Source organism: Protopterus annectens, chromosome 7.part0 (genome assembly GCF_019279795.1).
Source record: "Protopterus annectens isolate FY-2018-M chromosome 7.part0, PAN1.0, whole genome shotgun sequence".
In the NCBI taxonomy this organism is placed as follows: Eukaryota; Metazoa; Chordata; order Ceratodontiformes; family Protopteridae; genus Protopterus; species Protopterus annectens.
In genome coordinates this window covers 1,522,415,625-1,522,440,486 of record NC_056739.1, presented here as the reverse complement: position 1 = coordinate 1,522,440,486, position 24,862 = coordinate 1,522,415,625, and the positions used below count along the sequence as shown (strand labels likewise).

Sequence of the window (24,862 nt, the reverse complement as noted above, 5' to 3'; positions counted from 1 at the left end):
GAAAAAGGACCAGGTCTGAATGGTCCTTAGTATAATAGTTTCTTATACAAGGTCTGTCCAGGCCAGGGGGAAGGAGGGAGGGTCGCAAGAAAGAAGGCGAGAGAAGACAACTAACATGGAACGTTATGGTAGGTACATAACTTCTTAATGTTAAGTTGTCAATCTCGCCTTCATTCTTGCTTGATGGGACCGCGTCCCTAGCACCTCTATCCTGGGTGGCTCAATGGAACAAACTCTTGAGGACTGTAGAGCCAAAACTGGCTCTGTCCCTGGAGGCCAAGTCCAATTTGTAATGGGAAACAAAAGTGTGAGGAGTGGCCCAAGTGGCTGCCGCACAAATAGTGTCCAAAGGAAGTCTAGCTTGAAAGGCTGTAGAAGTAGCTAAACTCCTAGTTGAATGTGCTTTAGGTTTTGAGCACAGCTGTTTTCCCCTGAGTGTATAAATTTCAGTGATGACCGAAGAAAGCCATCTGGACAAAGTCACTTTAGAAACAGGAAGGCCTTTTTTATTATCCGTGATAGGAAACAAAAAGTTGATCAGATTTTCTAATTTTTTTTGTTCTATCCAAATAATATCTAAGTTGACGGTGGACGTCAAGATAATGTAGCTTTTGTTCAGCTCTATCTGAATAGTTAGGAAAAAATACAGGGAGATCAATGGATTGATTCAGATTGTTTTTTGAAGTGACTTTAGGTAAAAAGGATGGATTAGTCCTCAAAGATACTCTGTCTTTGTGAAAAATCAGATAGGGGGGTCGAACCGAAAGAGCATGAAGTTCAGACACCCTCCTGGCAGATGTAATAGCCACTAGGAATAAAGTTTTCCAAGAAAGATATTTCAGGGAACAAGAAACAGCTGGCTCGAAGGGGGGAAGAATCAAGGATGTCAGCACTAAATTTAGATCCCACTGAGGAGGAGGATTCCTGATTGGAGGCTTTAGTAGGAAAATTCCTTTCAAAAAGGCCCTGCAGAGCCTATGGGACATAATATTATGATCTGCTATCCCGACATGAAAATTTGAAATAGCAGCCAATTGAACTCTGTGGAAGAAGAGGAGCCTGCATGAAAAATCTCTGCTAAGAAGTCCAAAACTGCCTGAACAGGGGCAGTAAAAGGATCAATATTTTGGGCCTTAGCCCAATAAGAGAAACGTTTCCATTTGCTTGTGTAAATCCTCCTGGTAGAGGATTTTAGTGAAGCTACTATGATGTCTCTAACTGGGTTAGAGATCAAAGGAAGCCTGGCTAAGGAAGGAAGTGGAGCAACCATGCTGTGAGGTTGAGAGAAGGGATTGACCAGTGCAGCTGACCGGATTGGTGAATCAGTAGATCTGGCGCTGGGTCCAGATGCCACGGCTGCACCAAAAGGTGATGATGGAGGAACGGGAACCAAACTTGTCGAGGCCAGTAAGGTGCAATGAGAATCAATTTGGCTCTCAAAACGGTAGCTTTCTGGATCACCTGAGGGATCAGAGGAAATGGAGGGAAGGCATAAAGAAGTCCCTGGGGCCAATCCTGGGTCAGAGCGTCTCTGGGGGGATGGCCTGATAGAGGGAAGAGGCTGAAGAAGTCTGGACATTTGCTGTTTTGGGGAGTAGCAAAAAGATCGCAACATGGACGACCCCATTCCAGAAAAATTTCTTCCGCTATAGATTGTTTGAGAGACCACTGTGAGGCATGAGGATAGCTCTGCTCAATCTGTCCGCTATGATGTTGGTTTTCCCAGGGATATGCGTTGCTACCAGAAACCGATGAGAGGAGATCGCCCATTGCCAAAGTCTGAGCGCTTCTCGACACAAGGGGTAGGACTTGGTTCCGCCCTGTTTGTTGATATACCACACTACAGACATGTTGTCTGTGTGGACTGCAATTGTCCCTACGGGAAGAAAGTCGTTGAGGGCTTGCAACGTTAAAAGCACTGCTCTCATCTCCAGGACATTTATGTGCAGATGGTACTCGAATGGTTGCCACGTCCCATGAACCATCCTGCCCTGATAATGACCCCCCCACCCGATCAGGGAGGCATCCGTGGTGACAGTGGCTATCGGGGACGGGGGTACAAAGCACCTGCCTTGGTGAACCTGAGACGATGTGATCCACCAAGTAAGATGCTGTTTGCATGTCTGTGTCACCAGAATCTGGTGACGCATTGGGAGTTGCTGGTATGACCACTGTGTGAACAGCATCCACTGAAGGAGGCGCATGTAGAATCGAGCCAGGGGAAGAAGAGTAATGGCCGCAGCCATGAGACCTAATACCTTTAGAACCATTCTGGCCTGTACTTTCTTGCTGGCCAGAATGATCCTGACATGAGTCTGAATGTCTGAAACTCTTTGTTCTGTAAGGGTAGCTGACATCCGAACAGTGTTTAAGTTTGCGCCTATGAAGGTAATAGACTGGCAGGGCGATAAGGATGACTTTTCGAAGTTGATTGAGATGCCTAAATGAGAACAAAGGTCTATTGTGTAATCCCTGGCTTGTATGAGCTGATGCCTGGTGGTGGCTGACAGGAGCCAGTCGTCGAGATACGGAAACACCTGGAATCCTTGACATCTCAGGTGAGCCGTGACCACTGCCATGCATTTGGTGAACACTCTGGGGGCTGTAGTGAGACCAAAGGGCAGGGCTCTGAACTGGAAGTGACTGGACCCCAGCCGAAAGCGGAGAAATCTCCTGGAGCGTCTGTGAATTTTGATGTGATAGTACGCATCCTGAAGATCTATTGAGCACATCCAGTTGTCCTTCTGTAAGAAGGGCAGAATTGACTGAAGAGTGACCATTCGGAATCTTGTCTTCCTGACAGACTTGTTGAGTCTGCTGAGATCCAATATTGGTCTCCAGTCTCCCGTCTTTTTGGGGACCAAAAGAATCTTGAGTAGATTCCGGCTCTGAATGGTCTATTGTAACTGGCTGAATGGCTCTTTTTTGCAGTAGTTTTGCGATTTCTAACTCTGCAATTTCCCTTAGACCGGGTGGTACATCTGGAAGGAACCTGAGGGAAGGGACTTTCCTCGAAAGGAATAATGTAACCCTTGGATATGATCGACTGTACCCATCTGTCTTGAGTGAGGGAATGCCAGGCTTCTGGGTACAGTGATAATCTTCCCGACTGCCTCCAAGGAGGGACAGCCGGGCAACACCTCAGGGATGCTGAAAGGGCTTATCAGAGAGAGGCTCCCTGTTTCCTGGTTCTTGGACCCCTCTGCCTCTAGAGCGGCGCCTGTTGTTGTTACCCCTCTGCCTCTAGGGGTAAACTGACCACGTGAATCGGCATGACTCCTTGGGATTTACGGAACCACATTTCCCACCCTTCTGTCCTTTGGGATAAGGCCTAGAAGGGGTGGAAAACGGACTCCAACAGCAGAAAGAGTCTTGCCGTCCTGCTCACACCTGGTCAAGGTTTCCTTCACCTGAGGGCCAAACAAAGCTGACCCATCAAAGGGAGAATTTGTGAAGGACGCCTTAAAGGGATGCCCAAAATCACACAGCCGCATGCAGGCTTGGCGCCTAAGAGCCACACCTGTGCCTGCGGCTCTACTCGCCCATCCGCAGCATAAGATATTAGCCGCATGGAGGAGTTAGCAATGGAATTGAGGGTTCCTAGCTGCGAAGCAATCTTTTCTTGAGCCCCTGCAGCTGTAGGATCCTGAACTACTTCTCCCAGCTCCTTCAGGATATCTCTGGAGTCTGGTGAAGTGACAAAGATAATTCAGCGAGCATAGCAAAGGTCGCTGAGGAAAACATCCGCTTGCATACCTATCCATGGTCCTAGAGTCCTTATTAGGAGGATGGACGGGCACGGAAGGATCTGCAAGTTCCTTTTGGTGGCGCAGCCACCACCATGGCATCAGCGGGACACCCTTGGTAAGGAATTGTTTGTCACTAGGGGCAGTGATAAATTTAGAAGGCCTCCTAGGGACTGGCTCTACAGAGTCAGGAGCTGCCCACGCCTTTCGTGCAATAACCTGCATAAGGGGGTCGAAGGCGGAGACACCCAGGAGGTGGAGGGCCGAGATCCAAACGCCTCTAGGTATACTGACTCATCCTCAGAGGGATTGTTGGTGGGCCAGTTTCCCTCTGTTTCAGAAGTTCTAGGATGTCTGAGAAGGAGACATCCTCAGAGGGGATCTAGGGATCCCTCTGACTCATCAAAGTCAGTATCCGAAGTGACAGACTCGGGAGTCTACATGCTTCCTCTTACAAGTCCTCTTCCTAGGAGGATCTCCCGAAACATCAGGAGAATCCTCGAAGAGGGGAAATTCCCAATGGGGAAACCTGAGGCGGAGGATCTCTGGGTCCTGTAGCAAGAGAAGTGGCCGAGATGTCAACAGGTACTATAGAGGGAGGAGCTACGCGAAGAGACTGCTGACTGATACCAGTGGCCAGTACACTCTTCATCACCTCGAATGCTCCCTCCCAGGCAGGTCCGAGAGAACCCGCTCCAAGAGCTAGGAACTCCAGGGACCACCGAAAGGGAAGTCTCCGAGGCAGAGGTCGGAGCCGAGCTCACCAAGGCCGAGGCTCCAAGGGGAAGAGCGAGCTCGGACAAGGGGCCGATGCCACCCACCCCTCGGAGGAGACCATGGAAGCCCGACCACCGAATCCCTCTAAGGAAGAGGAGATAAGAGTAGGGGCTGAAGGAACAGAAGGGTGTATCCGTCCTCCAGCCGTAGCAGTAACCATGCCGAAGACTCCAACTCCAAGCTCTGGGGTAGAGTTGAAGGAGGAACTGTAACGGGTGGACCAACAGTCGTTTGTTGAGACGGACTGTGTAACATTTGGGCCAGTACCTGTGACTTGAGTAATCTACTGACCACTCTCTCTAGGTCATGATCTGGCAACCTGGATGACCTTGAAGATCGGCTCCGATGGCTCCGTTCCGATAGAAGAGGTGAAGCCGGAGCCGAAAGTATCGGCTCCAAGGAAGGAGACCTCGACCTCTTCCTGGAATGAGCCATCGGAGCCGATACTATCGATCCTGTCGGAGCCGACTTCCCGGACCCGACAGAACGTCCCGATGTATCGGCCCCAGCCGGAGCCGATACAGCCACCAAAGTAACGGTGTCGGAGCCGACACCGATGCCTGTGCCACATGGGTGTCGGAACCGATCGGAGCCGACATCGAAGTGGACAATACAGATTCGGCACCGATAGCCATCGGTGCCGAAGGCTTTGTCAATCCAGAATCGGCTCCAGCCGGAGCCGATCTCGACTCGATGAAGTCGGAGCCGAGGCCGCAGGCTTAGATACAGAAGCCTGGGCCTTGGCAGGTTTTGTTGATTTTGGTGGAGCCGACTTAGCCGGAGAGCCCTCCGGCTTAAGAAGGCCCCTAAGAATCAACTTGTTACGTCTCTCCTGCAGGACTCTCTGGCTGAAGGAGTGACAAATAGCACAGGAGTCCTGCAGGTGAAGAGGGCCCAGACAATACAGGCAAGAAGTGTGACCGTCTGTCAGAGACATCTTCTGACAGCACGAGTCACACTTCTTAAAACCTGAGACCCTCTCCTTTGACATGGTGCCGACACAACACACAGACACACTAGTCAAAATTAAATTAAACAAAAATACCAAGAGGTACTGTATAAAACACCAACACACACACCCTAACAGGGGGGGGATGGGATAGGGAAAATTGACTAACAAAAATTTAAAAGAGACAGGGAATTTCTGTCAGAAAAGGGTAGAAATAAATTTAAACTATCAAAAATTAGTTTTAAACTAAAAAGGGGCTTGAAAAAATCACAAATGTGAACTACTTACCAGGAGCTGGCAAAGAGAAGACCTCCCAAGCGAAGCGGCAAACGAGATCTGGGTACTTACTGCCTTGCATCATGGGATATGGGGCTGCCTCGAGCTGGTAAAAGGAGTTCTCGAGCTAAAGCAAGTGCCGAGTCGGAGCCGAGGATCGGCTCCGAACCCATCAAGCAAGAATGAAGGCGAGATTGACAACTTAACATCCCCATTTTAAGAATTATTTATTGCAAAAAAAAAGAGGATGGGATGTAATCATGTGTAGACATGCTGAAACAGCAACAAGATGAACCTTGATAGTGGATGAGGAGGAAGACAGGCCAGGGTATATCAACTCAATCAAATATTTGTGAATCAGTGCCACATAATCCCCATTACTGCCCTGGTCATTGAATAGGCATCAACCAGAAAATAATTTCCTCTTACCAATATATGGTTTCTTAACAGCAGGGCTACTTACCAAGAGAGAGAGGCATCACTGATCTTTATCATTCTACAAACACAATGAGATTTCACTCAGTATGGTGTGTGCATGTATGTATGTGTATGTATAAGGTCTGCTCTTGTGCTATTAACGTGTGATACATCTGCTTGCTGCCACTTGCTTGAAAGGGCAAGTGCTCTAACTCTCACTAGCCCGATCTTACTTAATTACTTAGCCTTAGTGGAGCCCTAAATCTAACCCCAGAACTTCCACCCAACCCTTAATCAGCGATCATGCTTCCTAACCCTAAACCTCCACTATCCTCCCTAAACCTAAAAATCTCTGATCTCTGGTGGTTTAGTGGTTAGGATTTGGTGCTCTCACCTCCATGACATGGGCTTGATTCCCAATCGGGGAATTTCAGTGAATTCTTCCATCCTCCCATATATATGCCATTGTTTCTCTGGACATAAATGGTTTGGGGTGCGTGGGTAAGCTTGTAAGGGCCGTAGTGGTCATTAGCTTAGTAACAACCTATGAAAGCGGTGCCCAGACGAAAAGATCTACTTTAGGTGTACATGAATCTCAGGAAGACCCTCTCATGTAGCTTCCTATAGCAAGTGTCTATCTTGATCCTGCTCAGCTTATATGCCACTACATATTGCTCTGATAGAATGTAAGATGTTTGGAGGTTCAAGAAATGTTGAAGAGCTAACTCCTAAGCTATCATAGCCAGCTAGTAGAAAGGGAAAGATGATGTCCCTTGGCTAGTTGAAGGGCCACATCACTTTGGTATTGTATGTGGTCATATGCAAAGGTCTCTGAGACCCCTGGATAAAGAGGAGATATTATAGCATGAACACAGCTAATACCCTTTGACAATGATGTGCTCTGGCCTGTCTGACAGACCCCATAGGATGCATCAATTTATCCTCATCATAACTGTTCCTCAGTTAAAGTCTTAGGCAATTGTTGGTACAGATTGTGTTAGGATATGAGAAAAAAAGGGAGACAAACTTTGAATTACATGCAGTCTCCGCCCATGCGGTTCCTTCTTGATGATAAGGCCCAAAACTGGAATATGAAATTCCAGAGGATGATGATGCTGGACCGTTACTATCCCTAGAAACCTAATCCTGCATGACAGAGTCAAAAAGGAATTTTGAATATGTATCTGGGATGCCAATCTACTGAGGAAGGAGACAATTCATGTTAAAGATTCCTGACCTCCAGGAAAATATACTGCAAAGGTAAGTAAGCTGTCTACATAAAGACTTATGAGAAAGCCTAGAAGTCTGAAATGGGCTATTCCAGACAAAGACTTTTTATAAATACTTTCAAAGTTGTGAATAACCGAAAGAGTAATAAAGAGAACTGATAATGTGACTCATAAAGAGAAAATCTGCAAAAGAAAAGCTCTAGAACTTGTATCCAGGCAAGTTCTTTCTCTGGAAGCAAAATTAAATAAACATATTTGTCACTGTGGCCTAAATACACTGGACCTTATTATTTTTAGAGTTAGCGTGTGATTGCAAAGGGAGAAACTGGATTCTCGTGTCTGGAGCAGACCTAGAGAGAATGGTGGCACGAGGGGAGGGGAGAAGGAATTTACGTTACAGTCATTCTAAAGTTGTAGATTGTCCCTTTTTCTGAAATGATGCATGTGTTTTGTTAAGGTTGATCCCCCTCTTGCTATCTCTTCTTTGTGCACTGTTTGCCACAAGTAGGCAAGGACTGTTTAGATAGTTTTTTGAAGGGAGTGAAGGATCTATTTAGTTTATAATGGGTGACCTGAAAAGTTTTTTTAAACTCCTTGAACTAATTTCCTTCTTTAATCTTACTGTATGAGAACTTGGGTATCAAAAGTACCAAACACAAATTTTTTGAATAGAGTTCAAAATCTCAGATTTAACTTTATCTGTGAACCTTTGGTTGTGTACCCAGGCATACCTCCTTAAGACAGTAGCAGCTGAAGTGGCCCTAGACACAGTACCTGCACAATCAAGCACACTCTTTAGGGCATGTTTTGAGACAGTATGAATATTATAAACAATGAGATTCAGAAATGATTTATCCCCTGAAGACAGATTAGTAGACCATTCCCTTAAAGTTTCAGCAGAATGCAACAAACTTCCACATATCGTCCCTGTAACTAAGAATTCTAAAAGCCTAAGTAACTAAAGAGAAAATTTTCTTCCCAATTCTATTAATCACCTTATCTTATTTATCCCTCAGAGAGGGGTTAGGATTCAGCAAAAAAATACTGCCAGATGATGCTGAGGCAGAAGCAGCCATAGGATCAGACTTAAGGTGAGAAACAAAAGTTAGTTGTCGGAAAACTTTATAAAGTCTGCTTGCCTTTTTAAAGGCCAAAGACTGGAAATTAGGATTATTGCAGGCAGCATTAAAAACATCTTCCAATGTTAGCAGAACAGAAGAAACAGGAGTAGCATGTGGGAACTCCACTTGTAATAACTCATATTATCTTCTTATTTCAGGGACAACCTTTATATGTTCCCACAAAGATGCATCATTTATCCTGGAATAGAAAAAGGAAAAAGAAAACTCCTCCAATGGAGATGGGGCATATGTACTTTCCCCAGAAGCATGGTCTTGGCCTAGGAAATCCATAGGAAAGGGAAGTTTGTCTCTGTCAACATCTGACTCTTCTAACTACCTTCAGGATTACTTATCACAATAGTGCTCATGTAAGGACTTTTGAATTCCAGGACCAACTTCCTGTAATAAATTCATAGGTTCATAGGTTCATAGGTTCATACTAGGCTATCTGCCCGAGGGCATTTACAAGCCTAGCCCATCGTTTTGTGGCTTACGCCACCCCTTAAGTATGGGGAACTATACCCATTATTTTGCTGTGCCTCTGTCGAGCAGTGACACTGAGGTAATCCCTGGGGTATATTTGCGATCTCCCATCCATTGGTCAAGATTTCTCTTGAACAAGGCCAGCGAGGTGCTCTGCCTCACATATACCGGGATTTTGTTCCACAGCATAGGGAGTCTTTGGGTGATGAATCTATCCCTCCAGCACGTCCTATTAATAGCCGTGTCGAGGTTTAAGTCTCCCGCCCTTGTGGCTCTGGTGGATCTAGATTTTTGAGGTGAAGCATATTCATCAAATCTGGGTTTGACATGGCCTTGTATGTTAGGCAAAGGTCACCTCTGAGCAAGCGGTGCGACTGAATAGAGCTGGAGTTCTTTCAGTCGGGCAGCATAGGACAGATTTTTGAGACCCTTTATCCTTTTGGTGAGGAACTTTTGTGGTCTCTCCAGCTGCTGCAAGTGTCGGGTCAGATACATTCCGAATTGGGCATTGTACTCAATCATTGGTCTGATGAGTGATGAGTAAAGGGAGACCATGACCTCCCTTGATCTAGATGAGAATCCCTTCATGATAAGGTGGGCAATGTAGAAGGTCTTCCTAACTACTTTAGCTACATGGGTGTCGAATGACAGACTACAATCAACCTGTGTCCCCAAGTCCCTGATAACTTCTTCTGTGCTCAGTGGATTGCCACCTATTTGGTAGCTAGGGGTAACCTTGTTTTTCCCGAAGGGTATGACTATGCATTTTTTGGCATTTAACTTTAGGCCATGGCTCTGGCACCAGTTATCCGTTTCTGTGAGACCCTTCTGAAGGATATCTGTGTCAGATGTGTTTTCTACTATGGCTCCCAGTTTGCAGTCATCTGCAAACTTTGTCAGCCATAACCCTCCTGTGTTTGCTTGTACTTCGGAAAAGTAGATGCCAAACAAGAGTGGGCCCAGGACTGAGCCCTGTGGGACCCCACTTGTGACAGGCTTTGAGTCTGACATGGCGCCAGCAACTCTGACCCTGTGGGTTCTGTCACTCAGCCAGTTTGCAACCCATCTTGTGATGTATGGGTTAACATTTAAGCTGCTGAGTTTTTCAATGATACCCGAGTGAGGTATTGTATCGAAAGCCTTCGCCAGATCCAGGTAGGCTGTATGGACTGCCTTTCCTCATCAATGGCTTTGGTGACTGTTTCAAAAGTCAACCAAGTTTAAAAGGCATGATCTGCCTTTGACAAAGCCAAACTGGGTTGGATCCAAGGTCTGCAAATTCCCTATGTCTTTATTTATGAGGTCCATTATGATCCTCTCCATGGCTTTGCAGATAAGGCTTGTCAAGCTAATAGGCGGTAATTTCCAGGGTCGGTGGAAGCACCGCCTTTGTGAAGTGGGACCACAGTTGCAGTGCGCCACTCCCTGGGCACATATCCAGAGCTAAGACTTTGATTAAATAGCTGTCCTAGTTGTGGGTTTAATTCCTCATTGAGTTCGGGGAGCACACAGCCCGGGACACCGTCGGGTCCCATGGATGGTGTGTTTGTTGCTTTGCAGAGAGCAGTTTTAACTTGGGCGTTGGAAATGTTTGGGGGCTGCAATCGTTTGGTATAGATATCTCTCCTTTGGGGAGGGGAGAAGTTTGCACTGAACCTGTCAGCCAGTATGTTGGCAATGTCTGTAGGATCAGTAATCTTCACATCATTTTTGACTAGTTCTGAGCATATCTGGGAGTTTCCTCCCAGGTTTCTAACATAGCTAAAGAATGCCTTATGATTGTCTTTTGAGTCTTTAGCTATTTTTCTCTCAAAATTTGCTTTGGATGATTTTATGAGAGCTCTTAGTTTTTTACTTATAGTGATCATGGGTGTCTTACCTTTTAAGGATTTTGCTCTATCTTGTAGTAGCTTTCTCCTTTTGTTGTAGAGTTTGTTTATGGCTGGGGTCCACCAGAGTGGACGCTTGCCTTTGGTACAGAGAGTCTTTGATTTGCTTGGGATTGCCTTATCCATGCAGTCCTGCAGGTGCTGGTAGAAGGCATTTGTGAGTGATTCAGCGGCTTGAGTACTGTTTTCCGCCTCGGGGCCTTAAAGGAGACCACACTAGTCTTTAGAAGTGTGAAGTCGGCTTTCAGAAGTTTTTACTGTGGTCTTTTTTATTTCAGGTGGGGGTGGGATGAGGACCTCCAGCGAGATTAGTTTGTGGTCTGATCTCACCAGTGAGGGGTATACTTCCGGTGTTGAACATTGTGCTCCCATGTTCGTGATGATGAGATCAAGTATGTTATCTCCTCTTGTGGGGATGGTGACTAGTTGTTCCATGGCATTTCAGTTTATGAATTCCAGGAACTTTTGGGCTAGGGTGTTTGGGCTTGAGTAGTGTTCCCAGTCTATATTAGGGTAATTGAAGTCACCTAGTATGATGGTGTTTGGTGATACATTTATCCGCTCTAGTGTTTTCAGGAAAGCCATGTGAGGTTCCTGAGTTTGTGAGGGTGGCCTGTAACATGCTACAATTTGCAGAGCAGTCTTGCCTATGGTTAATTGCACCTGGATGGTCTCCGATGCATCGCGCTTCCACCAGTCTTGAGGTGTGGGTGTCCTTGATGAATATGGATACCCTCCTTTCTTGGTATTGTCCGGATTTTGGGGCGGACGCATGATATGAGGTAAAACCTGATAGTGCTGGGGTGCTCTCAGGAGCCTTGAACCAGGTTTCTGTCACAGCACAGACATCGATGTTCTCCATATTGAGAAGGGCCTCGAGTGCGTGCATTTTGAGATTTAGACTTCTGGCATTGAGCAGCATTACCCTTAGTTTTTTCCTTTTTGTGTTCTAGGGTGGTAGGTTTAGAATTTGAGCCTTGCCTAAAAAGGCACTATGGGGTGGCAAGAGCCTTTGCCAATATCCGGAATCCCAGGGTGACAGGTGCAAGCCGTCCCTTGAAGCAGCGTGGCTTGTCCAGCATGTCATCCCAGGCAGACAGACACTGGATCCCCTTTGAATGACACCAGTGGTTAAGCCAATTGTTAAAGCTGATCATCTTATCTCTGTATTGTGGCATCATTCTTGGTGAAGGTAGGATACTGCTCAAGGTCAGGGTCATACCTGCCTGGGCTACATAATCAGAGAGCTCCTCAATGTCTCTTTTCATGTAGTCCAAGGAGGTACGCCTCAGGTCGTTCACACCAGCATGGACAATGACTGAGTCATATTTGTACCTGCTGTTGAGAGACCTGAGTGCTTGCGTTATGTGGCGGATTCTAGCGCCCGACAGGCAGCTTACTGTGACCTTCTCCTTACTCAGTCTGGTGAGCGTCAGTGTGTCTGACTATGGAGTCACCAATGACTAGTGTGTCTGGCATTGTGTTTGGCCTTAAGGGCTGTGACTGTTTGACACTCTGACTGTGAGGTCTATGTGTTGCAGGTGCTGTGTTCTGAGGTGGTGGTTGTTTGGGTGTCTGCTTAGGTGGCCTCTGCTGTTTTGGTAGATTTTTGTTCAGAGCCTCCGAGTATGTCTTTGTGTGTTTATGTGTATGATTTGAGGTTGTGATGGTACTATGTGAGACTGGGTCTATAGTGTGTGTGGTAACCTTCTCCTCCTGACTGGTCTTGCCAGTCCTATGTTGAGAGAGCTCAGCCTCCAGTTTGGCCGTATAGTTGCATCTCTCGCATGTATTTGTGTTTTGTGGGAGGAGGAGAGGGTTGTCTGTGTACATGAGGCAATTGTAACATTGCCTCAAAATTCCCAGGTTCACCAGCTGAGCAGGAGAGGACACTAGCAACTGATCCGTCGACATGCTAGGTAAGACATGAATGAGGTAAGAATATCACCTTTATGAACTGTAAGTATATCATTAGGTGAATAATGTCTAAACTATTCTTTCTTTTAACTAGGTAACTATTGTTGGATGAAGACCCACTGTGGATGTCTCTTTATCCCAGGCAAGGAATCTCTTCCCCCTCCTAACCACAGAATAATCTTCTGGAGTATCTCCCTGATCCAGAAAGGAAGATGGTCTAACCATGACCATAACAGTCACTGGAGCAGCCAAAGAGGACAAATCTAACTCCATGTTCATGATGGCAAAGAAGCAACACCAGAGGAACTCAGAGTCCAGCAGAGGAGCTTAGGAACAATGAATGACCATTACAGGATCACCCACTAGTAGCCAAGGCACTGACTGAGCCCATAGCAACTACAACAGCTTGATTTTGGAAAGTTTTCTTTTTAGGTACAGAGGGAAAAGAGCCAGCAGGACTGGACTGATTACACATGCTATGACCAAGGAAGAAGCCTAATTGCTAAAAAGAGTCCGTCAGAAGGCAATCTTTCACAAAATGTTTACAAACAGCACACATACACAAACATTTCTATTTCCCCAAACAGTCTCAAAAACAAAGTAGATGCACAAGCAGTACAGACAATCCTTGAAAGAACAGTAGTTCCTTTCCATGTACTGTCACTACTGAAAACAAACACTCAGGTAAGTTGCCATAAATTACAAGCAAAACAAACCATGTCCATTGTTTTAACATTCAATTTACATAAAACATTAATATCTAAACTTAAAAGTTGCAAAGGCAACACAGTTTAAAGAAAAAAAATGTCCCCAGGAAAAGAATTAAGCCTCTAAAGCTAGTAAGGTGGTTCCTAACATGACATAAAAATATTTAAGCAAATACCATGTCTAAAATAATTAGAAAAATCTCCTCTAATCTTATAAGCAAGCAATAAATTTTGTAAGGGTTTTCCAGCCAGAAATGAAGTTGTAGCTCAATTACTGATCCTGAGTGTGACAATGTGAGGTACTGCCAGCTATGCTAGGAGAAGTAGGGCCGTGGATGTGTAACAGCTAGCTGGAATTTTGTAAAGAATTACATACCATTTGTATATCAAAATTATTTGTACAGCTGCTTGCATTGAAAAATTTATTTGTAAAGTTGCTTGTGTGAAAAATGTACCAACAATGGGTCCTGATTGTATTGTAACTGATTAAATGTATATGTTTTAACAGAGGATACTGGAAGAGAAGAGGTTAAACTCAGCCCTAGCTAATTTTAAAAATAGTAAGAAATTAAATTACTTAGTTTAGGCCATAAAGTTTGTATCTTACACTTCTGACTGCAGCCAGAGAAACTGTGTCGGAGAATGGTTTACATTATAAGCTAAATTCTGGTTCAGTTTCTAGCAATGGGGTTAGTATGGGAACCAGAAGTAAGATGACCAGATGTATGTGATGTCACTCTGTAATCTACGACAAAAATGATGTTTTAATACTAGATGAGACTGAAGTCTCATTGCACACTGTTTTTGGAACCCGACAAAGAAGGACCCCTCACCTACTTCACCTTGCCTTGCACTAGCTAGTGAACAAGAGAACAGTAATTCTTTAGATCAGTCAGGAAAATATAGTGAGATTAGTTAAGTATGTTTTTCTGTATCTGTGTGAATCTATTCATGTGTGGTATTTTAATATTTCCTGTGACAAACTCGGCTGTTTATTGTAAATAGATATTCCACATTTTATGTTCTTTTATTATTTATTATTAAATATATTTCAAATTTTCATTGTGGCTGGTCCTTTAAATAATATTTTAAACTTTGAGAGGACTTGCATCTATATGGTGACACTGTGGCCACTCCTGAAAGCCTTACTGCATTGGTCTAACACTATCACTTGTATTAATATTAATGTTACTCAGTATAATTGGGTACCCTTGCAAGAGCCTTAGAGTAGCTGGCTTTGGAGTGTCTCATGACAGTGTAACTACCTCACAATCTGGGCAGAAGGGGGCATATCTAGTAAATTTGTACTACACTTTCTCCGGTGTGTGGTGTGTGTGTGTGTGTGTGTGTGTGTGTGTGTGTGTGTGTGTGTGTGTGTGTGTGTGTGTGTGCGTGTGTGTGTATGTGTGTCTGTAAATCAGATCTCAAAGATTGTGTGTGTCAGCTGCTTGGAGCAGGGACACGAAGCACTGGTTTCACAGAGAGAGTGGTGGAGGGCTTTGACTGGACATTCCGCTGAGGACTCTATAGCTGTGCCAGATGGGGAGTCTTATTTAGGATCTGGAGAGAGAGAGGGAAAACCAGCCACCGGACTGAGTGTGTTCTCCATGTGCTCTTAAGGGAAACTGTGCTTGATGCAGATAGCTGCATCTGGAAATACTGGGTGTATACATTGCTGTTCCAAGTGAACATCCCTGTCCAGTGTAAGTACTGAGGATTCAGGCTCACTGATTACTGGCCCAGAGTGGGGACATCACACTGAAGAGCTGCTTGAGGCTGCAAGAAAGTACCACAGTCATTTCCTTCTCGCTCCTATTTATCTGATTAGTGCTGGCCAATAAGCAGCCAAAGGGACGGTGTAGGAGGGATCGAGACCTTTAGGGGCTGACTGGCTGCAGCATTCGAAGCAGGAAATAACCTAAATAGCCAAAGGTTACTGCAGCAGTGGGAATGATAAAACATCTTCCACAAATTAGGAGTCCTTTGAAAGACTGGGATGGGGAAATAGTCCCCTCATCTTTAACAATGTCAGCATATATACTTTCTACATCTGGTGTCCAGGTGTCAAACTGGGGACGCCAGACTGTCAGATAAAAACTTTTTTTTTTAGTTAGTGGTTCTGGAGTTGAAAAGGGTGCAAGTTTTTACAATGGCAAAAAGCAACTCTGGGTTACATGCCATCCCTCCGGTTGTAAGGCAGAGTCAAGATATAAAGAACACACTCATCTCCCTTAGACCTGGATGGGGAATAACAGTTTTGGAATACCTCCTAGGTAAACAGATGATGACAACTGAACTCTTGGGGAAAAAAAGCCTAATGATACCTAGTCTATGAGAGATATTACCCATCTAGGGATTCAAAATATACTCCATACAATCTGTGGGATAAAGGTAGTCATACTAAACATCTGATTAAGGCACAGACTTTAGTCTTAGACCTTAGAGTAGATCACCCTACATAAAAAGAGAAGATACTAGGCAGACCAACAGTGGGTAGCACAATACATGCCCAACACTTGAGGAAAAAAGATATCTGAATACAGCAAACCAATGTAGGAATGCCTACATCAGGATCTTCCATGTTTAGTATAACTCAGAGTTTGAATAAAGATTGTCTAACATCTGGACATTGTGTCTCAGACAGAAGAAATGTGGAACCAATGTCTGTTTTAACTGCAGTAGGCCCAAAAGGCCAAGGCTAAGCATAGGGACCCAGAGAGATAGAAAAAGTGCCTACAATTATCTCCTTTATAGTCTGGTTGTTATTGGTGTCAGATGATCACAATCAGTTTGGAAGGACATTTCAGGTGAAGACAGGTGTGTGTGTGTGTGTGTGTGTGTGTGTGTGTGTGTGTGTGTGTGTGTGTGTGTGTGTGTGTGTGTGCGTACGTGTTTTGAGGACAGCTGGTACAAAAGCAAACAAGAATGGCCAGTGTTTGACCCTACACCTAGAGGTCTACAGTTTGGGCTTCAAAAACTCACCAACATGTGCAGGTTGGTGGAAGGTACAACTAAAATTACTACTGGAAGTATGGGGAGGCTGAACTAAAACACAAAAACATTCTTCCTGGCATCCATTGTACAGTATACTATTAAACTTATAAAATAACAAACATGATGCTGAACCCACATAAGCAGGACTTAAAAGAAAAAAAATCATAAAAGGGAGTACTGATAAAAACAGACTTCTTGAGTGGGAAAACACACCTTCAGTGATGGAGACTTTTTTGCATCTGGCATCTGACCTGCAATGGAGAGGAGCTAGTCTCACAAACTATACCACTGCTGCCAATTAATATCAGAAGTATGACTGGCCTTAAGAGCAAACAGGAAATGTACATTGCTTACTAAGGAAAATACAAACATCTACATTACCAAAATAATCTTTATGCATTACAGATCAGTGTTACCATAACGGGCCCCCCAGGATTTCACCTTTCTCAGGCTGAGCCCAATACCTTCCTGTGAAGACTTACCAGCACTAAATTAATTTTGTCCATGACTACTTTGCCCACAAACAATATCTTCTAAAAGTGTTAATGGCATCTAATCAGTACTGACACACTCGTCTTCACAGTAACTCTGCCGCCACCTACACCATAGGTTCATAGGTAAGTACTAGGCTATCTGCCCGAGGGCATCTATAATCCTAGCCAGAATGTGTTGCCTTTCACCACCCCCTTAGATTAGTTCCCTGCACCTCTGTCCAGCAGAGCCACTGCAGTGACCCCCAGGGTAAATTTTCAGTTTCCCATCCACTCCAAGGTTTCTCTTGAAGAGTGTTAGTGAGGGGCTCTGCCTAATGTAGATTGGAATCCTGCTCCAAAGCATGGGGATTCTCTGGGACAGGACTCTATCCTTCCAGCATGTCCTATTTATCATTGTGGTGAGGTTTAGATCCCTAGAGTGTGTGGCTCTTGGGGATTTGTTTTTTTTTTTAGGTGGAGCATGTCCATCAATTCTGGCTTGGACATGGCCTTGTATGTTAGGCAGAGATCACCTCTGAGTAAGTGGTATGCAACTGAGTACCGCTGGAGTTTCTTCAGTCGGACTGCATACGGCATATGTTTGAGGCCAGCAATCCTCTTGGTGAGGTACTTCTGTGGTCTTTCCAGCTGTTGCAGGTGTCTTGTAAGGTACATCCCAAATGTGGCGTTGTACTCTATGATGGGTCTGATGAGTGATGAGTAGAAAGGCACAATAACCTCATTTGTTCTAGATGCGAACCCTTTTGTGATTAGGTGGGCCATATAGAAAGATTTTCTAACCACCTTGGCAATATGATTATCAAAGGAGAGATTACTATCTACTTCGGTCCCCAGATCACTTATTACATTTTCTGTATTTAGGGGACTACCACATATGTGGTAGTTCGCGGGTACTTTGCTTTTTCGAAAGGAGATGACTATGCACTTTTTGGCATTTAGCTTGAGGCCATGACTTTTGACACCAGGTATCAGTCTCAGTGAGACCCTTCTGGAGGATGTCTGCATCAGCTGGAGAGTCAATTATGGCCCCCAGTTTGCAGTAGTCTGTGAACCTGGTCAGCCATAGTCCTCCTGTGCTTGTCTGTACCTCTGAAAAGTGTATACCGAACAGGAGGGGTCTCAGGACTGAGCCCTGGGGGACACCACTTGTAACTGGTTTAGAGTCAGACCTAGAGCCTGAAACTCTCACCGTGTGGGTTCTATCCCTGAGCCAACTGGCAACCCATCTTGTGACATAGGTGTTTATGTTCAGGCTGGTGAGCTTGTCTATAATACCAGAATGGGGAATGGTGTCAAAAGCCTTTGCGAGGTCTAGGTAGGTGGTGTGGACCTACTTTCCCTCATCTAAAGCCTTGGTAACTGTCACAAAGAAGTCCACCAGGTTTAGGAGGCATGATCTGCCCTTATCAAAGCCAAACTGGGTAGGGTCCAATGTTTGAAGGTTCTCAATGTCTCTGTTAATGAATTCCATGATGATGCACTCCATAGCTTTGCAGACCAGGCTAGTCAGGCTTGTAGGCGATAGTTCCCGGGGTCCGTTGTGGCTCCACCTTTGTGGAGTGGGATAACTGTTGCTGTACGCCACTCTATGGGTATGTAGCCTGTAGAGAAGCTGAGTCTGAACACTGTGTTTAGGTGAGGGATTAGTTCATTTTGGAGCTCGTGTAAGACGCAGCCTGGGACACCACCTGGTCCCATTGAAGCTGTATTTTTGGTTTTGGATAGGGCTGTTTTAACCTGTGTGTCAGTGACTGCCATGGCACTACATTCTTCTGGTATGGTTATGGGCCATTTAGGGGGTGAGGGGGGTGAAGTTTGCACTAAACCTGTCTGCCAGAATGTTGGTAATATCAGTCGGTTCAGTGTATTTTGTGCCATTCTGCACTAACTCAGAGCATATCTGAGAGTTTCCACTTACGTTCTTGACATAGCTAAAGAACGCTTTGCGGTTATCTTTGGTATCCTTGGCAATATTTCTTTGGAAGCTAGCCTTGCCGATTTTATGAGGGATCATAGTTTCTTGCTGATACTGATTAGGGATGTCTTTCCTTCTTGGGATTTTACTCTTTTCTGCACAAGTTTCCTCCTTCTATTGTATAGCTTGTTTATGGCAGGGGTCCACCAGACTGGTTTCGTTTTCTTGGAGGAGTGAGTCTTGGTTTTGCTTGGGATAGCATGATCCATGCATTCTTGCAGGTGCTCATAGGGTGCCTTTGTAAGGGATTCAGCAGCTTGGTCAGCGTTGTCGTATAGCATGGGGGCTGTGAACCTTTCCACCTCGGTCTTAAGTAACGTGAAGTTTGCTTTTGAAAAGTTTTTCACTGTGGTTTCTTTGATTGGGGGTGGGAGCAGAATGTGGATATCCAGCATGATTAGTCTATGGTCTGATCTAACCAGCGAGGGTTTGACCTCCGGTGTAGAACACCAGTCACCCATGTTGGTGATGACCAGGTCCAATATGTTGTCACCTCTGGTGGGGGTGTTGACCAGTTGATCCAGGGTGTTCGAGTTTATAAATTCTAGGAAGCGCTGGGCAAGGGAGTTAGTACTCGAGTAGTTCTCCCAGTTAATGTTTGGGTAATTGAAATCACCCAATATTAGGGCATTTGGTAGGACCTTCATATTTAACAGTGTCTCCATAAATGCGGAATGGGGGTCCTGGGTCATGGTGGGTGATCTATAGCAAGCAACAATTTGAATTGCAGTTTTGCCCATTGTTAGTTGCACATGGATGATCTCTAAGGCATTGTGCTGTGCCACTAACCTGGAGGTGTGGGTATCCTTGATGAATATGGATACACCCCCACCTTTTGTGTTTCTGTCCGGGATCTGTGGCCGAAAATTATGGTACGAGTTATAGCCTGGTAGTGCTGGGGTGCTCTCAGGAGCCTTAAACCAGGTTTCTGTTACTGCACAGATATCGATGTTCTCCTTACTGAGGAGTGCCTCGAGTGTATGCATTTTGAGGTTTAGACTTCTGGCGTTGAGTAGCACTACCTCAGTTTTTGATTACTTGTGCTATTTACGGTGGTGGGTTTGTCTTTTGAGCCTTGCCTAAAAATGGCACTATGGGGGTGGCAAAAGCCTTGCCCAGTATTCGAAAGCCTAACGGTGACAGGTGCAAGCCATCTCTTGCGAAGCAACATGGCTTATTGAGCATGTCATCCCAGGTGGACAGATACTGGATACCCTTTGAATGACACCAGAAACTTAGCCAGTTATTGAAATTGATCATTTTTTCTTTATACTGTGACATCATTCTTGGTTAGGGCAGGATGCTACTCGGGGTCAGGGTCATACCGACCTGGGCTACATGATCACAGAGCTCTTTCATGCCTCTTTTCATGTAGTCCAGGGAGGTACGTCTCAGGTCATTCACACCAACCACTCCAATAAATCAAGAAAGCAATTACTATTGACTCGAAAATTACAATTAACTAGCAACAGACTGAGTAGAAATTCTGATTTACAAGTTGGAAGCAAACAGCTAAGAACCACCAAGCTTAGCGATTACCCTTGTACATATTGACAAATCACCAGCCACATGCTTTAGAAAATGAAAAATAAGTCCTTTACTTAAAGGGAGAGTGTCAAGACTTTCTCCAGCTCTCATTGTTTTGATTAAACTGGTAGGTCATGTGATCCTACTGTTTACATTTAGGCAGCTTTTAAGCTGAGGACTCACGTTTCGGTACCTTGGGGCAAGGGTAATTTAACACTTCAGGAAATGCGAACAGTTTCCTCTGTGTGCTCTTTTATTTACAGCCCCGTGGTGATTGGAAAGCCTTATCACTTTACTTTGAAATGTAGAGAAGTTCTTGTATGAGCTACTGTTTTTTTTTTTTTTTTTTTGCATATTTCACTTTGGAGGCAGATGCAAATGAGTTTTTAAAAATATTTTCTGCAACACAGTTGCTTGGTGGTTTGGATATACATCTAATGGGAAAAGATGTACTGGATATTTACTGGTCATTGATGGGCTTTTTACATAATGGCCCCTTCAATTTATTGCTGTGGTGGGTCCTACTGCTGTTTGTTATATGAGAAAAGGGCACCACAATTATGTCCTTAGATGAGCAGTACAAGATGCATTACTGCTGGTGGAGGAAGAATAATAAGAATGTGACAAAAAAGAAATATTGTTACATTATAAGCACTCAACAGCTAAGTCAGATTTCAATAGTAGGCATGTGGAAAAGAGACTATTGTTCCACATTGCTAAATAATTATCCCTGGTCCTGATGTACAAACAGTGTTTCAGGGAGGTCATTTGTAAAACCTGTTTAGCTTGGGTACCACCCAGAAAGAAACAAAGCCTAAGTTTGTTCCAAATTAGTACTTAATGGTACCACTCACACTGAGCATGTTGACTTAGCCAACCTGCTAGCTGAAAGGTTCACTGCAAACTTCACCCCCCCCATCACCCCCCAAAGGCCCAGTAGACATCCCTGATACTTGTCCCACATCTCTGTAGATCAAGTGTTAAAGGCCCTATCCAAGGCAAAGAACACAGCTTCCATGGGACCTGATAGTAGCCCAGGCTGTATTCTGCACCATCTCCAGCAAGAACTAGCTTTGCCATCAATCATCCTATTCAACCACAGCCTAATTAAAGGCATCAATCCAGTAGAGTAGAGAACTGCCATTATCATTCCCTTGCACAAAGGTGGTACCACTACTGACCCGGGAAATTATCACCCTATTAGCTACACAAGTCTGATGTGTAAAGCCATGGAGGGTATTATTATGGATCTCATAAACAAGGACATAGGCAATCTCCAAACACTTGACCCCACCCAATTTGGATTTGTCAGGGGTAGATCTTGCCTGTTGAACCTGGTTGGCTTCTTTGACACGGTCATCAAGGCCTTGGATGAGGGATAGTCAATGCATACAGCTTACCTTGACTTGGCCAAGGCCTTTGACACAATCCCCCACTCGGCATAGGTTCATTGGCTCATAGGTGTGTACTAGGCTAATGGCCCTGGAGCCTTTACAAGAATAGCCCATAGGACTACTCTGGCATCGTGCCACCCAACCTAAGCTCCCAGTGCCTCTGTCGAGTAAAGCCACTGGAATGATCCCTAGGATGAATTTCCTATTTCCCATCCACTCATCAAGATTTCTCTTGAAGAGGGCCAGTGAGGTGCTCTGCTTGACATGTATGGGAGTCTATTCCACAGCATGGGCAGTCTCTGGGTTATGAACCTGTCCCTCCAGCATGTTTTGTTGATTGCAGTAATGAGGTTAAGTTCTCTGGAGCGTGTGGTGCGGAGGGATTGGGATTTCTTTAGATGTAGCATTTCTAACGGAGCTGGGTCAGACATGGCTTTGTAAGTCAAGCAGAGATCCCTCTACGTAGGCGATATGAGACAGAGAACAGTTGGAGTTTTTTTAAGTCTGTCCATATAGGACAAATGTTTAAGGCCTAGGATCTTCTTTGTGAGGTACTTTTACTGCCTCTCCAGTTGTTGCAGGTGTTTACTGAGGTACATGCCAAATGGGGCATGATGCATCATCAAAAAGTTAACACAACTTGGTGTTAATCCCTATCTCATCAGATGGGTGATCAACTGGTTCACTGATAGGACCCACAAGGTCAAAATAGGCACCAGCACCTCCGACAGCAGACCTGTCACTAGTGGTGTTCCTCAGATTTGTCCTACGACACCTACTGTTTGGCATCTACTTCTCAGAGGTCCAAGCAAAGACAAAGGGCCTGTGGCTGACCAAGTTTGCAGATGACTAAGTTGGGTGCCGTCATTGACTCCTCAAATGATGTTAACATACTGCAAGAGGATCACACACACTACAAATAACTGGTGCCAAAGTCATGACCGTAAGTAAAACGCCAAAAAATGTATTATACCATTCTGGAAAAACTCAGCCCCTACTGTTTACCACATCAACGGCAACCCCCTAAGCACACAACCTGTGGTGAGAAACCTGGGTACTCTGGTTGACAACAATCTCACATTTAACCATAATGTGGTGGCAGTGGTCAGAAAAGCCTTTTACTTGGTTCATCTCATAAGTAAAGGAATTACATCCAGAAAAAAGGAGATCATTACCTCTCTGTACTCCTCCCTCATTAGGGCTGTAATTGAGTATAACATCCCGTTTGGTATGTACCTCTCCAAACACCTGTACCACCTGGAAAGGCCACAGAAGTACCTCACAAAGAGAATCCATGGCCTCCAACACCTGTCCTATGCAGACAGTCTCAAATCACTATCACTCTACTCTGTATCATACAGATTGCTCAGAGGTGATATGTGTCTCACCTACAAGGCAATATCAGACCCTGCCCTACTAGAGATGCTCCATATCCATAAATCTAACTCCTCGCACATTACTTACTCAATAGGGCTAAATCTAATATACAACATCAACAAAACCTGCTGGGGAGACAGGTTTATCTCCCACAGGCTGCCCAGTCTCTGGAATAGACTTCTCATACATGTCAGAGTACCTCGCTGGCCCTCTTCATGTCCAGCCTTGATGAGTGGATGGGAAACCACAAATCTGTCCCAGGGGTTCCACCTTTGCCCCCTCACTGATGGGTTCATGGGTAGGTACTAGGCGATGGCCCAAGGTCCTAAGTAAGCCTAGCCAACAAGGTTCCCTGGCTTACGCCACCCAAGAAAGTTATTTTCTTGTGCCCCTGAAAGCTAAGTATTTGAACAGCCTGTTTGTCCGTGGTGGTGTACCCAGGAGACTGCAGATTCAAGTGTCGAACCCAGGACCTTGTGCTCTCAGGACCTTGTGCTCTAGAGTCTGAGCAACATACCACTACACCAAATCAGATGGATTACATCCAGAAAATCTTACAGAAAATCTGAATAAAATACAAGTGGCGACAGGTGCTGACTGAGGTTTCTTTTTTGGGGATAAACTCTTCGCTAGGCTTGTAAGGGCCCTAGAGCCATTAGGCTAGTAACATCATCCTAATACTTTAGGTGAATTTAGTTCACAACTGTACAATCTGAACTCTCCTAATGCTGTTTTAATATACATAGGCACAGTATTTTTTTCATTTCTGCTTTGTTTATGCAACTCACTACATTGCATTACAAATCATGTGCAACCTAAAATCTCACTGGGCCATCACTACAAAGTTTCAGAGAGTGGATGAATGCATTCCTTCAAACACCATACCCAAAGTAATCAGGGTTTGCAATAGACATATAGAAGGCTGTTTTACATTCCTGAACCACATGTCATTGAAAAACAAAATACCAAACATAAACAATGGACACCCATAAGTTGTTGAAAAACAATATCAAATAAATGTGAAACAATAATCTGATAAATAAAAACAAAGAACAGCAATGCGCCTTCCAGTCCTTCAGTACCCCATGTAGGGACTGTTCCACCCACAATCCTACTACTTGAATAAGCCTACTCTGAACTTGCACAACTGGGTACCAAGTGAATTACAGAGTTTACAGCAATAAGTACTGATTTGCTTTGTCCTAAAAGCTATGCAATCTTGGAAGGGGAATCTTAAAATAGTGTGGGTAAGGGTAGTCTTTTGCCTCTGTTAATGTTCTTTATGACTGGTTATTTGTACTGCTCAAGTGTTAACTCCTTGGCATACTTTACGAATAACTCCTCTGTTACTCAAATGATTCTGTAATGGTTTAGGTGTTGTGAGTGGCTGCCCCCCAAAAATCCCTCTAATATAAATATCCTCGAGGGTTGTACCATTTGTGGGGAGAGGAACAGAGTTATGAGAGCCTACTATGCTGCCTGTGCCCTTTGTTGCTACTAGTAACCACTGCTGTTATTGTTTCTGTTTTACAGTTGTGTTAGTTTTCAGGTACTGATTGTCATGTATGATTGTGAGACTTTTTTCAGAGA

At 44.6% G+C, this 24,862-nt stretch overlaps 1 protein-coding gene across 2 annotated transcripts in view; it reads right to left on the bottom strand.

Moving 5' to 3' along the window:
• Positions 1-24,862, bottom strand: part of ATG7 (autophagy related 7) — a 2,350,184-nt gene that overhangs the window by 2,162,491 nt on the left and 162,831 nt on the right. The window lies entirely within an intron of this gene.